This window comes from Macaca nemestrina, chromosome 3 (genome assembly GCF_043159975.1).
Source record: "Macaca nemestrina isolate mMacNem1 chromosome 3, mMacNem.hap1, whole genome shotgun sequence".
In the NCBI taxonomy this organism is placed as follows: Eukaryota; Metazoa; Chordata; class Mammalia; order Primates; family Cercopithecidae; genus Macaca; species Macaca nemestrina.
In genome coordinates, this window is record NC_092127.1 from 6,248,293 (window position 1) to 6,263,811 (window position 15,519).

At 40.6% G+C, this 15,519-nt stretch overlaps 1 long non-coding RNA gene across 2 annotated transcripts; it reads right to left on the reverse strand.

Moving 5' to 3' along the window:
- Positions 1 to 817: 817 nt before the first annotated feature.
- LOC105466587 (uncharacterized) lies at positions 818 to 13,499 on the reverse strand. 2 transcript variants are annotated; one of them, XR_011620766.1, is made up of 3 exons: positions 12,995 to 13,499; positions 3,782 to 9,260; positions 818 to 1,926 (listed from the first exon to the last, which is right to left on the reverse strand). It is a non-coding gene; the product is annotated as an uncharacterized lncRNA (long non-coding RNA). The 2 variants fall into 2 exon arrangements; XR_011620765.1 differs by having other exon boundaries at positions 3,782 to 13,499.
- Between the last annotated feature and the right edge of the window lie 2,020 nt (positions 13,500 to 15,519).

The following is a 15,519-nucleotide window of genomic DNA, read 5'->3' on the forward strand; positions in this document are numbered from 1 at the left end:
TGTTATTTGCACCTTCCCTGATTTTAATTTGGCCAAATACTCTGTGTTATATCATTCTGTGAATCTTAGGTTACCAGAGAAAAATATCGGGGTGAAGAGTTTCTTGTTTAAACATTAAGATTCAGGGGTTGCAGAGAATGAACAAATCTATCTATGGAACGTTTCATATTCAAGAGACTAGTCTAAGTATCAAAGATCTAAGATTTTAATGTTGCCAAACTAGCTAAGAATTGACAAATATTATACTAAATTCATATGCATGTTAAAAAAACATTCCCTGTTTATAAGCAATCTTCCATATGTGTTGGATAGAAAAGCACTAAGTGATAATTGGCTGACTTCTCCAATCTGTCATTAATTGTCATTTTTAAGTTGAAATGATTCCATTAAATTTTATTTTCAGTGCTCTATATCAAAACCATTTATGAGAAAGTTTCTATTTCTCCACGAGATGTCAAATAATTTACCTAACAGTCCCATTTACATAGGATGTGACTCTATTTTTATGTAAACATTTTAGATAAATGGGCCTCTCTTATTCATCACTTGTTATTTTAAAACACTTTTACTTTTTATAAAAAATAATAAACTCACCATCCCCCCTCCCCGCTACCATGAATCTAGTTTTTCAAGGGCTAGAGTTTAGGAGTTCAGGTCTAATATCTCTGAACAAATATAAGCCCTGATTAAAACACACAGACACACACTAAGACATGATGTGAAACTTGCATGTTTTATGTTTAGTCTCTATCTATGAGTCTCAGCTGTAGGGAATCTAACCATTGGCCCAAGTTACAATGTCAAATAAACACTGGGCGAAAACTTCTACTGATATTTAATGCAGGTTCATCAAAAATACCTTCTCAAGAATAATAGAAAAGTCCAAGCTAAGTGATCTATGGCAGTGATGAACCAATTCATTATTCAAGACACTTATATGTGTTTCGTGATGACCTTTCCACAAGTTTCAGGAAAGAACACAAAACCCACCACAAAAAAACAATCTGGAATCAGAGAGCAATTTACAGAGAATTCTACATTTACAGAGAAATCACGGAAGTATGAAGGCTTGGTATAGTAAAGGTTTGAAACAATGGGATATCCCACATGAGACATACAAGTAATCCCTCCAAATAAATCTGATGTTTCAGATTATAGACAAATTCTAACATCGCCAGAACAGAATAGTCAGGTTTTATGAAGTATTGTATTTAAAAATTCAGACCAATTTCTGAGTTTCCTCCATCTAACAACACACCCCAGAGTTCAATATACTTACACTCCAGTCTGGGTCCTGGGTTTCTGGTTTTTGCAAGAGGTCTGTAAAATGTACAGATGGTAATAATCTGTGGCTTACTTCAAATCCTGACGACTGCTGCTTTTATTCTCTTGATTTCCTTTGGTGCCAAAGACGTCGTTCTAGTCCAGAGTTACCGCATGTTAAGTGAAACTGCTGTCAACATTTTATTACATTCACTATTCCAAGTTTCCTGATAGCTAACTCAAACATTAAAGATAGCTGTACTCTGTATATTTTTCAATCCTCTTTTTCTTTTTCCCTCCAAGGAAAGGTGTGGGATCTCCTTAAGCAGCCCAGAGATTTAAAGTTGTGTGTTTCCAGGCTGCATTAAAATAAATCCTAATGCAATTCATTTCTACCTTCAGACATTTCTTCCCTTCCCTGGTTGCTCTGGCAGTGTTAATTTTCCCACACTCTCCTGTAGTGGTGAACGACTTGTCTGGGCAAGTAAGATAACACTTGGGCAGGAGATTAAAAGCCCACATTGAAGTCATTAAGGACCGACGGGGCCGGGCCCTGAATCCGCTCAGTGCAGTCTCCAAACGCCGTCACCTGACTTGAAATGCAAGGGGAAGGCCTGACAATGAAGACAATCTCCTTCCGGTATTTCCAGGACCTTGAACCACCTGTATTTTATAGAAGAGAACAGTCCTTCAACTTAGATGCCAGAACAAGAAATAAATGCCTCACTGTGATTTCGTTTCACCTTGAAATATGGGATCTGGGAACCAGTGCTGAGGTCTAGAACTAGGGTGACCGTAAGTCCCACTCTGCCCAGAAATGTCCTGTGTGCGATCATTCCTGACTGCCTTTTTCCCTCTCCAAAGTGTCCCGGGTTCATCAGTAAATGACTTGCTCACCTTATCTGCAGCTTCGACCTCAGTTCTGGGAAGTACTTTACATTTGTCATATATGTTTGAAAAAGTAGTTGACAGCCATACCCTAAAATCACAAGTCTGAATAACAACTTGACCATTTTGACCATCAAGAACTTATAGCTTTCTACTCTCTACTACTTATGCTGACGCACCCTTATACCAACTTACAAAACCATTCATTTTATTAAATAGGTTTCAATTAATTTCATCTTCCTTATTAACATAAATCTTAAAAGTTCCACCTCTAACTAAATACAGAAAAAAAGAACCTTCCATGGCTGAAGAGAATGCTGCTTCCAAGGTGCAGGGTGTGGTCAGATCGTTCAACCTAGAATTAACCTTGATGTGAGTATGATAAGACAGCGTCATCCTTTGTCTCAACCTTTCTCCCATTTGCCACATGATGAAAGAATGGAGGAGAAGGTGGCAACATGTTCTTCTTCTTTTTTTTTTTGAGATGGAGTCTCACTCTGTCACCCAGGCTGGAGTGCAGTGGTGCGATATCGGCTCACTGCAACCTCCGCCTCCCGGGTTCAAGCAATTCTCCTGCCTCAGCCTCCCAAGTAGCTGGGATTACAGCCACCAAGCTGGCTAATTTTTGTATTTTTAGTAGAGACGGGGTTTCACCATGTTGGACAGGTTGGTCTTAAACTCCTGACCTCAAGTGATCCACCTGCCTCGGCCTCCCAAAGTGCTGGGACTACAAGTGTGAGCCACCACACCTGGCCCTTTTGACTTTTTTAAAAAAGAAATCTCATAAGTATCAATTACTATAAATGATCATCATAAAGAATAATAAGCACACATCCTTGTCTTAAGGATGGAAAAGATGGCATTCTCCAAAAAAAATTTTTTTTCTCCTTGAAGAATCTAAATAAGCTTTTTAAGCATTTAAGAAAACACAGGCTGGGTGTGATGGCTCACGCCTGTAATCCCAACACTTTGGGAGGCCAAGGTGGGCAGATCACCTGAGGACAGGAGTTCAAGACCAGCCTGGCCAACACGGTGAAACCTCGTCTCTACTAAAAATATAAAAATACAAAAAATTAGCCGGGCGTGGTGGTGGAAGCCTGTAATCCCAGCTACTTGTGAGGCTGAGGCAGGAAGATTGCTTGAACCCAGGAGCTGGAGGTTGCAGTGAGCCAAGATCATGCCACTGCACTCCAGCCTGGGCAACAACAGTGAAACTCTGTCAAAAAAGAAAGAGAGAGAGAGAGAAAGAGAGAGAGAGGAAGGAAGGAAGGAAGGAAGGAAGGAAGGAAGGAAGGAAGGAAGGAAGGAAGGAAGGAGGGAAGGAGGGAAGGAGGGAAGGAGGGAAGGAGGGAAGGAGGGAAGGAGGGAAGGAGGGAAGGAGGGAAGGAAGGAAGGAGGGAGGGAGGGAGGGAGGGAGGGAGGGAGGGAGGGAGAGAGGGAGGGAGGGAGGGAGGGAGGAAAGGAAGGAAGGAAGGAAGGAAGGAAGGAAGGAAGGAAGGAAGGAAGGAAGGAAGGAAGGAGCTATTTTGGAGAAACTGGTTATAGATGAAAAACACTAGGAAAGAAGAATCAACCAGAAATCTGAGGAATCTGGGAAAAAGCAATAAAATAAAATGGAAATAAATATCACCCTTGGAGCGGCTTCTCCTTCGTGGCGCATACACAGAAACAATGTGCCGAACTCCCAACGCCCTCTCCTTCGCAATCTCACTCCATCCTGATCCCGATGTGGATGGCTCCAGTCTTTATTTCTGGCTGTAGAGATCTCCCACGTCCTAGTCGCATATAATCAATCACTAACATCTCCTCCTAGATGACCTATGTACTCACAGGCTCAGACCCAAGGCGTTGTAGCGTCAACAATTCTTACTCTTTCTGTATTCCATATTTTAGATAAAGCCAGCCAGCTAGGCTCACCCTTCAGCATTGTCTTCCTTCCAAGCCCTGTAAATGCCATCTCCAAAAGAGCTCTTGTATGTATCTCCTATGAAGCTACATCCTTTCTTCTCCTGCCCCAACAGGAAACCCCTGATCCATATGGAGTAGGTTCAGGCTAATTTCCAATCCTCAGGATCAAGCCCATACTGAGGCAGGAGGCCTTTGACTTCAGCCCACTCTGGGGTCTTGCACCAAGTAGCAGTGGCTGATAGTTCCACCCTAAAGTCTCAATTTTAGTCAAAGAGCTCCTAATTCCCCAATTCCAGGCTGCCTCCAACCCTAAATAACAGGGTTTCACCTCTTAAGCCTTGTTCCCAAGCTCCGATTTTGGTAACTGCCCAGGAAATCGGGCTCCTCCTGGGCCTGGGACTCTTGCCAATTTCCCTGCTTGGCCCTAAATTGTCCCTCTCCCGTCTCTAGTTTGATGCTTGGAATCTGCTAGCCCCTGCAAGACTGTGTTCATGCCCAGAGTTAACTAGCTATCTAAGGGCCTGGAGATTGCCACACCTGCTGTAAACTGCTTGCCAGCTCTAAATGTAACCTAAACTCCCATGAGGCAGGAGCCACAGCCAGAAACCAGGCACTCAGCAGAATTCTATTCCCTCCACCTGGGCCCCAACATGGACTTCGGGCTCCTGTTCCAGCATCTGACACACCACAGGCTTTAGCTTACTTTGGCTCAGAGTTGACACTTCTGGTTTTAACCCTATTACATGACTGTCTGTATGTTTTGTATTTCTAATCTTCACTTCTAACTCCTCAGTTCTCTAATAAAGATGACAGCTTGCTCGAATTCTGACATGGTTAGGACAAAGCAGGTACCTGGTACCCTTCCAAGCAGCTACCTCACACCCTTATCGGCCATCCCTCTTAGCTTCTATCTAGCCATCGTCCACTGCCCACCTAACAGGTATTCTTTCTTCCTGGCTTACAGAACCCTGCTCCTTTAATCTCTCGCAGGCCCTTCCCCAGCCCTGACAGAAGAATCACAGACTTGTCACGGTAATCTCTTCTTTTGGCCACTGATGGATATAAGAGTGAGCATGTGACTTATTGATGGCCAATGAAATATAAGAAGTCTTCTGACGGGGGCTTTCTGTTCCAAATTTTTTAAAAAGTTGCCAGGAAAAGACTTTTGTATATTATGTGCCTTGGATGCAGAGATGCTATCTGGAGCTACAGCAACCATCTTGAGATCAAGAGGCAATGACGGAGAATACAGAAGCCAATATTCTAATGACAGTGAAAGAGAACGATCAATAAGACCTGAGTTCTTAACAGCATCATTAGGCCACTACTCTGGCTCTTACCTGTTCATCCCCAGGTTTCCTGTTATGCGAGTCAAATAAATTCTTATTTGTGTGGGCCAGTATCAATCAATTTTCTGTTACAGGCAACCACACACTGTCCCCGAATAGAACAGATACCTGAACTGCATAACTTTCTAGGAAGACTGTATTATGTTTTGGTGCCTGAAGCTGGGCCAGTCAATATTCCTCCATTTCCTACTCCTTTCTTCTCCTTCAATCTCTCTCCTCTCCAATTCTCTTTATACCAAAGGTAATAAGGTAGCATTCTGCACTTAGCTCACACATATGTTTTCTTTTATATACACACTATTTGTAAGGCACACGTGCACACAGTGACATCAGTGAAAATCGTGGAGTAGGGAATTCCACGGGCCTGTTCCTCCACAGAAACAGCTAATAAATGGACAAAAACTATCAAAATCAACTTAATCTGAACTCTGGAACCGGTCAAAGGTTTACAGCGGCCAGCTGAACACAAAAGAAAAAGGCAGCTGAATTTCAGTAGGAGAGATTTATGGCATTTTAACCTACCCTGGCCCCATGCTCCTCCTATCCAGTTCAATTGTGGTCTTGAAGACAGCAACCCACTTTCCTGGTGACAGTTCCTAGTGCTGGAAGGAGACAAGACCTTGCTTTCAAATAATTGTGTTTCTTTTAACCTGTCTGGTGTCTCTGAAGGACTGATATAAAGGGCTATAAGTTCTGAATTATTTTTGCAAATTCAGAACTTTCCCTGGGTGGTGAAGTGACTCCCAACAAACATTTGTCATTCATTAAAAGCACCTGACTTAGTTGCTAACACCTGGGGCAAAGAAATACAAATTGGGGCAAACAACAGATAGCAAAAAAACCTAAAAGGAAAGCTTAGGGAGTGACATACTTTTCCAAATAAGGACTTTGAAAAGTTCCCATGTATTCCTGGGATTCTAAAAGCCCATACACATGCTAAAGGTAGGGCACATGCTCAGAATAGACCTGAGATGGCCCTAAGCTCTCACTTCTGCCTGACTTTCAGGCTCTGCACAAGTAGGAAGTGAAGGCTAAGGCAGAGTTGGGAATTGTATGACTGAGTGTTGAAGGCATAACCTAATACACACAGCACACTGGCTTTCTGATTTTTTTTTTTCTTTTTTTGTTCCAGATGTTTGAGGGAATCTTTGTCAAATTGCTAAGCTAATCAAACATATGCTTCCGTGGACATACATGACAAAGAATGCAGAACTTAACAAAATTAGTTTCTAAAAGTCACTAAACAAAGAAATAGCAACCACAATAAGCAGGTGCTACAAGTCCTGGGAATCAGAAAGAATCTGACTACCTGAGCTGTCACATGACAATATTCAAAACCCAGTTTCAAAAAAAAAATTACAAGGCATGCAAGAAAGTATGACCCATACACTGGAAAAAAAGAAAAGATATGAACAGAAACTGTCTCTGAGGAAGCTACTGAACTTACTAGGCAAAGATTTTAAATTGACTATTTTAAATACGTTGAAATGCTTTAAGAAAAAAATATACAAGCAACTAAAGAAAATCATGAGAATGATGTCTCACAAAATAGAGAATATCAATAAGCAGGAAGAAATTACAAAAAGAAACCATAAAGAAATTCTGGACTTGAAAAGTACAATAAGCAAACTTCACTGTATAATAGGAGATTTGAAAAGACAGAAGAAAGAATCAGCAAACTTGAAGACAGGTCAATTGAGATTACCCAATCTGAAGAACAAAAACTAAAACATGAAGAAAAATGAACAGAACCAAAGAGACCTGTGGGACACCACCAAGCACACCAACATGTGCATAAAGGAGTTTCAAAAAGGGAGGAGAGAGAAAAAGGGGCAAAACAATATTTGAAGCAATAATGGCCAAGCATGAATTTACACATTCAACAAACTCAACAAACTCCAAGCATGATAAATTCACACAAGTCCCCAACAAGATACATTATAATCTAACTGTCAAAATATAAAAAGAGAATCCTGGAAGCAGCAGGAGAAAACAGCCTTGTCACAAGGTATACACAGTAAGATTAACAGTTAATTTCTCATCAGAAATCATGGAGGCCAGAAGGCAACAGGATGACATGAAAAGTGCTGAAAGAAAACAAACTGTCAATTAAGAATTCTATATTCAGCAAACTATCCTTCAAAAATGAAGGAGAAATTAAGGCATTCCAAGATAAACAAAAACTCAAGAGGGTTTGTCACCAGTAGACCTGCCCTACAAAAAATGCTTCAGGTTGAAATGAAAAAATACTAGACAATAATTCAATATACATGAAGAAATAACACTGTTAAGTACATATAAGTACACTACATAAGTACATACAAAAATCAGTATTCAAGTATATTTGACTACTAACTCCTTTTTCTGTAAGATTTAAAAGATAACCACATAATAGTTACAAATCTATGTCAATGGGAACATATTGTATAAAGATGTAATTTATATCAATAGAGCACATATGCAGAGAACGGTAAATCTGCAGCAGAATAACAGATCGCATTCCCAAAGCATTGAATGGTGGATGGTCCCCTAGAGGAAACTTCTCTTTTTGCTGCATCCTCCACATATCACTTCTCTATTATCTTCTTGGCCTTTACAGGTATGTGAGTTTGCAACTCCCTTGTTCAAAACTGCTGCCAGATTAGCACACTTCTGCTTAGAAGCCTCAAATGGCTCTCCACTTCCAGCAAAAAAAATTCAAGCTTTATGGCCTGGCATCAAAGACCTGGAAGATGTGTTTCTTTTCCATCTTTTTGGCCTCATCTCTAATAATTCCATGCGGTATATTCTATCTTCAAGGTAAACTGAACCACTGACCGTTCCTATTTCCATTCTTCCCATGCCATATCCCGTTTGGCTTAAGCTTTTCTGAAGCTTTTCCAGCTCTGGATGGAATGATCTTCCCCTGCCCTGAAAGTGCACAGTCCATCCATCCCTATCCCTAGTCCTTATTCCCTTTATCCATCCCCTACCCAGAACCATCTCTCCCCCTCTTCTGGACTCCTCTACCACTTCAGCTAAACTTCTGTGATCGTACGTATTACTGCCTATTTTGTACTTACCTATGGTGGACATTTCTTATCTCTCCTTTGTAAACTATTATAGAGCCATCTCCATGGTTTGGAAAGGTCACCTGATTGTGAATCTAAGGAACTGTGCTGCAGGCAGCCTTGGGGAGACTATTACGTTTTCTATGTTTTAGTTTCATCGTGAATAAAATGGAACAAACATCTGCTTCATGAGATTCTTATGAGAACATAATGATGTTATTTGTAATCTGTAAAGCACTGGGCACATGTGAAATAACGTTTTAGCCTTGGGGTCAGAGTCCATGTTTTAGTCAACTTTGTATGTCTAACAAAATACTCAAGACACAGTAGGTGAGGTGCTCAATACATTTTTGTAAAATGAATGAACATGCTAACTCCTTGGTGAGATGAAGCTGAATCATTTAAACCAATCTACAGGCATTTTCATTAATAGAGTCCCATCTACAGTCTCTCCCAGAGGTAAATAATGAAAGAATTTTTAAAATAATTGCAATTAAATGACTCACCTTGAGTTTTAACCCAATCAATGGCTTATTTTACTACTAACATGACTTTTTTGATATCCCTGAGGTAAAAATTTTCTGAACTCAGGGCTATTTTTTCACAATTCACACAATGACAACCAAATTGTCAAAAGTAAGAGAAAAAGAGGTGACTCCATTTAGTAAAGCAAAACGATACCCTGTTTTTATTTTTTTAAATATTTTTAATATAAAAGGACTAAGTGAGTAAAACTGATAATGTTATAGTAAAATAAATCAATGCTCACCATGGTTTCACTCAGCTACAAATGTCAGGCAACCTAAAGAGAGAAATGAGCTCTCAGGTTTGTTTTTCTAGGAAAACAATTGTTGCTTTCCTGAAGACATTTCTCAGTACCAAAATATTCAACTGCACCATGGGAATTCTCCAAGACAGTGTTAAGGACTGGAGGAAAAACATGGCTGCCACCCTCACATTCTACTTGCGATGGGGTGCCCGTTTTCCAGAGATTTACATTCCAGAATACCAACAAATACAAACTCATCAAATTGAAAAATAATTTTGGTTTTTTGAAAAACAGTTATTAGATTGTTTTTTAAAAGATCAGAAATTCAGATTGGGTAGAAGAACCCTGGGTATAGATGCAATTAAAGAAGTAAACATTAAAAAAAAAGTAAACATAATTTCTTCTGAGAATTTTACACCTACACTACATAAACTATGATTTATGTATAAAAAATTAAGTAAGTAAAAGCAAAAGTACAGAACTCTGGGTCAACTATAATCACAATTATTATAAGATACAGTGACGTATGAAGAAAAGAGTATGGATTATGGAATTAAAGACGGGTTTCTCATCCTTTTGAAATGTTCTTTCATGTTATTACCTTTATAATAACTAAAACTCAGAAGAAGAAAAAAGCCGAGAGTTATTTTTTTGCTAAAATCAGAAAAAATCAAAACAATATTTCATCATATGTGCAAATTATATGGAATTCAAATTTTGGCATGCACAGAGCTTTACTGGAACACAGCCACGCTCATGCGATTTCCATAATGTCCCTGGCTGCTTTCGTGCCACAGCAGCAGAGCTGAGTAGTGGTGACAGAGACCATATGGTCACAGAGCCGAAAGTATACACTATCTAGCCCTCTGTGGAAAAAGTTTGCCAACTCCTGATCTAAAGTTCAGTGCCCATGAAGGTACACAATGTTTCTGTCTACATATGTGGCTGAACAAGTCTAAAAATTGAGTGGAAATATATAGTACGTAAGTACAAAAATGATTTCATCTTCTATTTCGGTGTTTTTCACACTGAGTTCTGAGGCGTCCTACGGGTCAGGGTAACGTCTCTTTGTGAGCTGTGTGGCCAAGGTTCTGAGATTCTTCTCCTTCCCCCCAAAAAGAGTCATTCTGCTTTTATCCTTATAGATTGGGATACCACGTGCAAGTTTATTTTAAAAACATTTTTTCTTTTTTTTTTTTTTTTTTTGAGATAGAGTCTCGCTCTGTCTCCCAGGCTGGAGTGCAGTGGTGCCATCCTTGGCTCACTGCAACCTCTGCCTCCCAGGTTCAAGCAATTCTCCACCTCAGCCTCCCGAGTCGCTGGGATTACAGGCACCTGCCACTATGCTCGGCTAATTTTTGTATTTTTTAGTAGAGACGGGGTTTCACCATCTTGGCCAGGCTGGTCTTGAACTCCTGACCTCGTGATCCACCTGCCTCGGCCTCCCAAAGTGCTGGGATTACAGGCGTGAGCCACCGCACCCGGACTGAATAACATTTTTATTTCAAAAAACAAAAGAGTTTAAAACCCACTGTGACCTATTTTATCTATGAGAGATGACTGCAGTGTCAAGCAAGTTTCAAAGGCCGTGTATGAAAAGGAACCATTATGAACCTAAAACCACACAAAACCGGACTGAAAACCAATCAGCGCTATTTGCCGAGCACTATGTCGTGAAATGAAACACAGGCAGCCACCATGGTGTATGAGGACCTGAGTGTTCTCACAGAGCACTTTCCTCCACCACAGCTTAACCCCGTGTGCACACAGCCCTGCTGTACACTTCATTAAATATATAAAATTACAGAGCAATTTGATTCACATTCCTGTATTATTGCCACACACCCATTTTCCTGGAGTTAGCGAAATCAAAAACTAAAGAAACTACAAACAGGGTGGTAGAGTACCTATAATTTATTTTTATAACTAATGAGCCATTAACAGGTACTTCAGGAGGTAATTAAAGGGAAATTGATAGGAGCTGACTGTGAGGCTTGAAGTTTTCATGTTTGCTTTTTTAGTAAAGCAATCGTCTTCTATACTCCATTCAAAGCATCTGAAACATTAGTTTAGCCACGTTGTATGGAACTAGTAAACTGATACAGACTAGGTTCCATCTAGAAAAGCAGCTCTAAGACATTCCTGCAAACACTGAGTTTTGCTGAATGCCTGGGCAGCCAGTAAGAAGACTGGCCTCTTCAACACTCAGATCAGGAAAGGTGGTAAGAGCTACTAGGGAAATGGGGGATTACCTGTGTGTTATATTTTAATGAATATATGTTGTAATGAGCATGAAAGGATCAAGTGGCTTCATTATCCATCTAACTTTTCTTACAGAGATTATATGAGGAAATTCATGACTTAAGCCACACACTGGCAAGAACACAGCCCTTGCTGAAAGTAATGCCAATATTCAGAATTCCACAGTCAAGTTTTTCTTCCCCCATATAAATGACTCTTTGAAATTGTATGACTCTATGAGAAAATTAAATTCCCACCATAAGTATTTACCTTACCCACTATCTTCCAATATCTTGATTATGCAAAGCCAACTTTGTATTTGTTTCCATCGTTCATCCAATGAGAAATTCCTAAAACAAGAGTTGCTCTGTATAATCATCTGGTATATATTTTGGAATGCCTTAATTAGTTGTGTATTTTTTTCTGCCTCTGTTTTCTCAACTTCTTACCTATTCTAAAAAGTTGTTTTAAATGTTCAAAAATAGTGAGCAAGGCAACTTACAAATGAACCTCATTTTAAAATAAGAAGCAGGCTGGGCACAAGAGATTAAGGAAGAAATCGCATGCTACCAAGGGTTCTGATTATTTCATAATACTAAGGCACAGCACAGTGGCTCAAGCCTGTAATCCCAGAACTTTGGGAGGCTGAGGAGGGAGGATCTTTTGAGGTCAAGACCAGTCTAGGTAACCTTGCAAGCTCCTATCTCTCTAAAAATAAAAAAATAATAATAATTAGCCTGGTATGGTGGCATGCACCTGTAGTACTAGCTACTCAGGAAGCTAAGGCTCCAGTAGGCTATGATCGCACCTCATACTCAAGCCTAAGCAACACAGCTAGCACCTGTCTCTTAAAAAGTAAATACATACATACATACATACATACATACAAACTATGATGAAAACTGAGCCGGGTGTGGTAACTCATGCCTGTAATCCCAGCACTTTGGGAGGTCGAGGTGGGCGGATCATTTGAGCCCAGGAATTTGAGACCAGCCTGGGCAACATGGTGAAACCCTCTCTCTACTAAAAACACAAAAAATCAGCCAGATGTGGTGGTGTGCACCTGTAATCCCAGCTACTCAGGAGGCTGAGGTGGGAGGATTGCTTGAGCCCAGGATGCGGAGACTGCAGTGAGCTGAGATCCCGCCACAGCACTCCAGCCTGGGCAATAGAGACCCCGTCTCAAAAAAAAATAACAGAGTACAATGGTTGAAACTCTCTCCCACAGATTCAGTGTGCAGTGTCTCTAAGAACATACTAACCACACCACTGAACTTGTTTTGCAGTCAGATAAATAGATTAAGACCAAGTCTCAAGCCACTGAAGAGGGGCTCTGGCAAGTCTGAAATATGCAAATGAGCTAAGCTTCGGAGTATGAGAATTATGAGAATTTCCATTAAAACTGTTACTTGTGTTATAATCATCCTAAAAGGATTTCCAGGAGGCCAAGGGGAAAACATGGCAATTGTATGCAGTCAAAATACAGCAAATGGCCACTGCCATACACACTCAGCCCACACACTTACATACAAACACAAACGGACAGAAAATCTCTGGGCGCCGTTAAGTGCGGCAGGAAAGCGTCACCAGTTTATCTGCAGTGATGAAGGGCTACGTCAGACGGCTTCTACTGCTCTTCGCTTGCCCCCTGGTGGCCAACCACCTAAAGAAGGGGGCAGAAATTACCGAGAGAATTCCTCCTTCAGAGAACAGGAACTGACTGCAAAAGTGCATGGCCAAAGAAAAGACATTTGAAGCAGAACCCACAACTGTACAAATGGGTTAAGAATCATGATTTTGAATAATCCATCCACTCTCAAAATTTCAGCCTTTCAGACACATTGTGTATCTGTAACGATGAAGTATTAGATCATTCCAATCTAAATACAAAAGACTTGATTCCAAAAGTTACATTATCAATTTTGTTTTTACAACAAAGCAGACAAAAACTACATGCTTACATATTTTGGCATCCCCTTTTCCCCTAGTTCTTGCCCCCACAACCAACACACACACACACACACACACACACACACACACACACACTCCATGAAAAACAAAGAAATCCTTGCACACTGAGTCTTCACAGGCCACAGGCCTTTGTGTTACTTGAAGGCAACATTTTACAAAAGGAAAAACTAACAAAACCCTTAAAGTGTTGGCCAAAACTCACTACAGACTCAGTATCACCAATATTTGGAAATCCGAAAATTTATCATTTCATAATTCATGTTTAAAAGTTATATGATTCTTTACTCATGCAATCTGCGTAACACTACGTGCCACGTCACCATATGTAACTTATGGGAACCAAAACAACTCACATATATTTCAAATTCTTTCCATTATTAATTAATAGAAATTATCAGAATGCTCGAAAAAGAACATGAAATGCAAAGTCAAGAGGACACGGTTCGCGTTCTGGCCTCATTTACTCACTCTGTTACCTTGCCCTGTAGACTTGCACAGTCACTGTAACTTTCTCAACTGCAAAATTAGGGACCTGCATGGAGAAATCCCCTCAGATTTCCTGTAGTGCTAATGTCGGTTGTTCTAAAAGGAACAGCAGACGAGCCACAACTTTCCATTTCCCTCGTTCATGGTGCCCTCAAGTGGTTCAGAGTAAAAATAAACTTTTGTTGTGTGTGTGTTTTAATTCTTGCCTATATGTAGGAGAACGTTAAAGTCAGTGGTACCTGAGCTTTTTGGATCAGTGTGATGGTTAATTTTATGTGCCAACTCGGCTAGGTCACGGTACCCACATATTTGATCTGACAGCTAGATGTCTAGAGGTCTCTGTGACTGTCTTTCAGATGACAATAACACTTAGCCAGTAGACTGTGAATAAAGCAAATTACCTTCTATGATATGGGCGACCCTCATCCAATCAAAGGCCTTAAGAGAAAAAGACTGGCCGGACGCGGTGGCTCACGCCTGTAATCCCCAGCACTTTGGGAGGCCGAGGCGGGTGGATCACCTGAGGTCAGAAGTTCAAGACCGGCCTGGCCAACATGGCAAGACCCTGTCTCTATGAAAAACACAAAAATTAGCTGAGCGTGGTGGTAGGCGCCTGTAATCCCAGCTACTCGGGAGGCTGAGGCAGGAGAATCACTTGAACCAGGGAGGCGGAGGTTGCGGTGGGCCAAGATCGTGCCATCGCACTCCAGCCTGGCAACAAGAGCAAAACTCCATTTCAAAAAAAAAAGACTGACTTCCTCAAGGAAGAGGGAACTCTGCTAGCCGATTGCCTTTGGACTGGATCTTCAGCACCGACTCTTCCCTGGGTCTCCAGCCTGGCCAGCTGTGTGTGTGTGTGTGCATGTGTGTGTGTGTGTGTGTGCGTACACACATCTTACTACATCTTATTGGTTCTCTTTCTCTGGCTAGTACAATCAGTGATTCTCAAATGCTTACCAGAAACTGCTCATACATACCTCTCTCCAAAGTGAAGACTTCTGCAAGAAATGAGACTCACTGGCGATGAGTGTGTAACCACACGGAGAAGGTGGAGGCAGAACAAAGGCTTCAGAGTCACTCTTGTATATAACTAAACAAGGCACACTCTCCCCAACAGTCAGTCTCCACCCATCCACAGTGGGTGCCCCAAAGGTGGGGGCTGCAGAGAGAGGCCAAAGCTCCGGAATGGGAAGCACAGTTCTGAGCAAGAGCGTTACTGTGCTGCTTTAAGGACATGGGGGCCGACACCCTGGCAGGGCGGTGGCAAAACTCTCACAAAGTAATCTGGCCATTTGTGATAAGCACCTTGATTTGCTCATATCTTTGATGTAGTAGTTTCATTTTTATGTAAATAACAGATTTATCAACGAAGATTTATATAAATATGTTCATCTCAATTTAATTTATAATAAATCTCAAAATGATCTAAAAGTAATGAAATAAAGCGAGATATACCCATCAATGTATTGTTTATGGTCATTAAAAATATTTGAAATATTTTATGTATTTATTTATGTAATAAATTTCATTTAATTATTTAAATATTTCAATATATTGAATATATTTAAATATATCAATAAATTAATAAAAATAA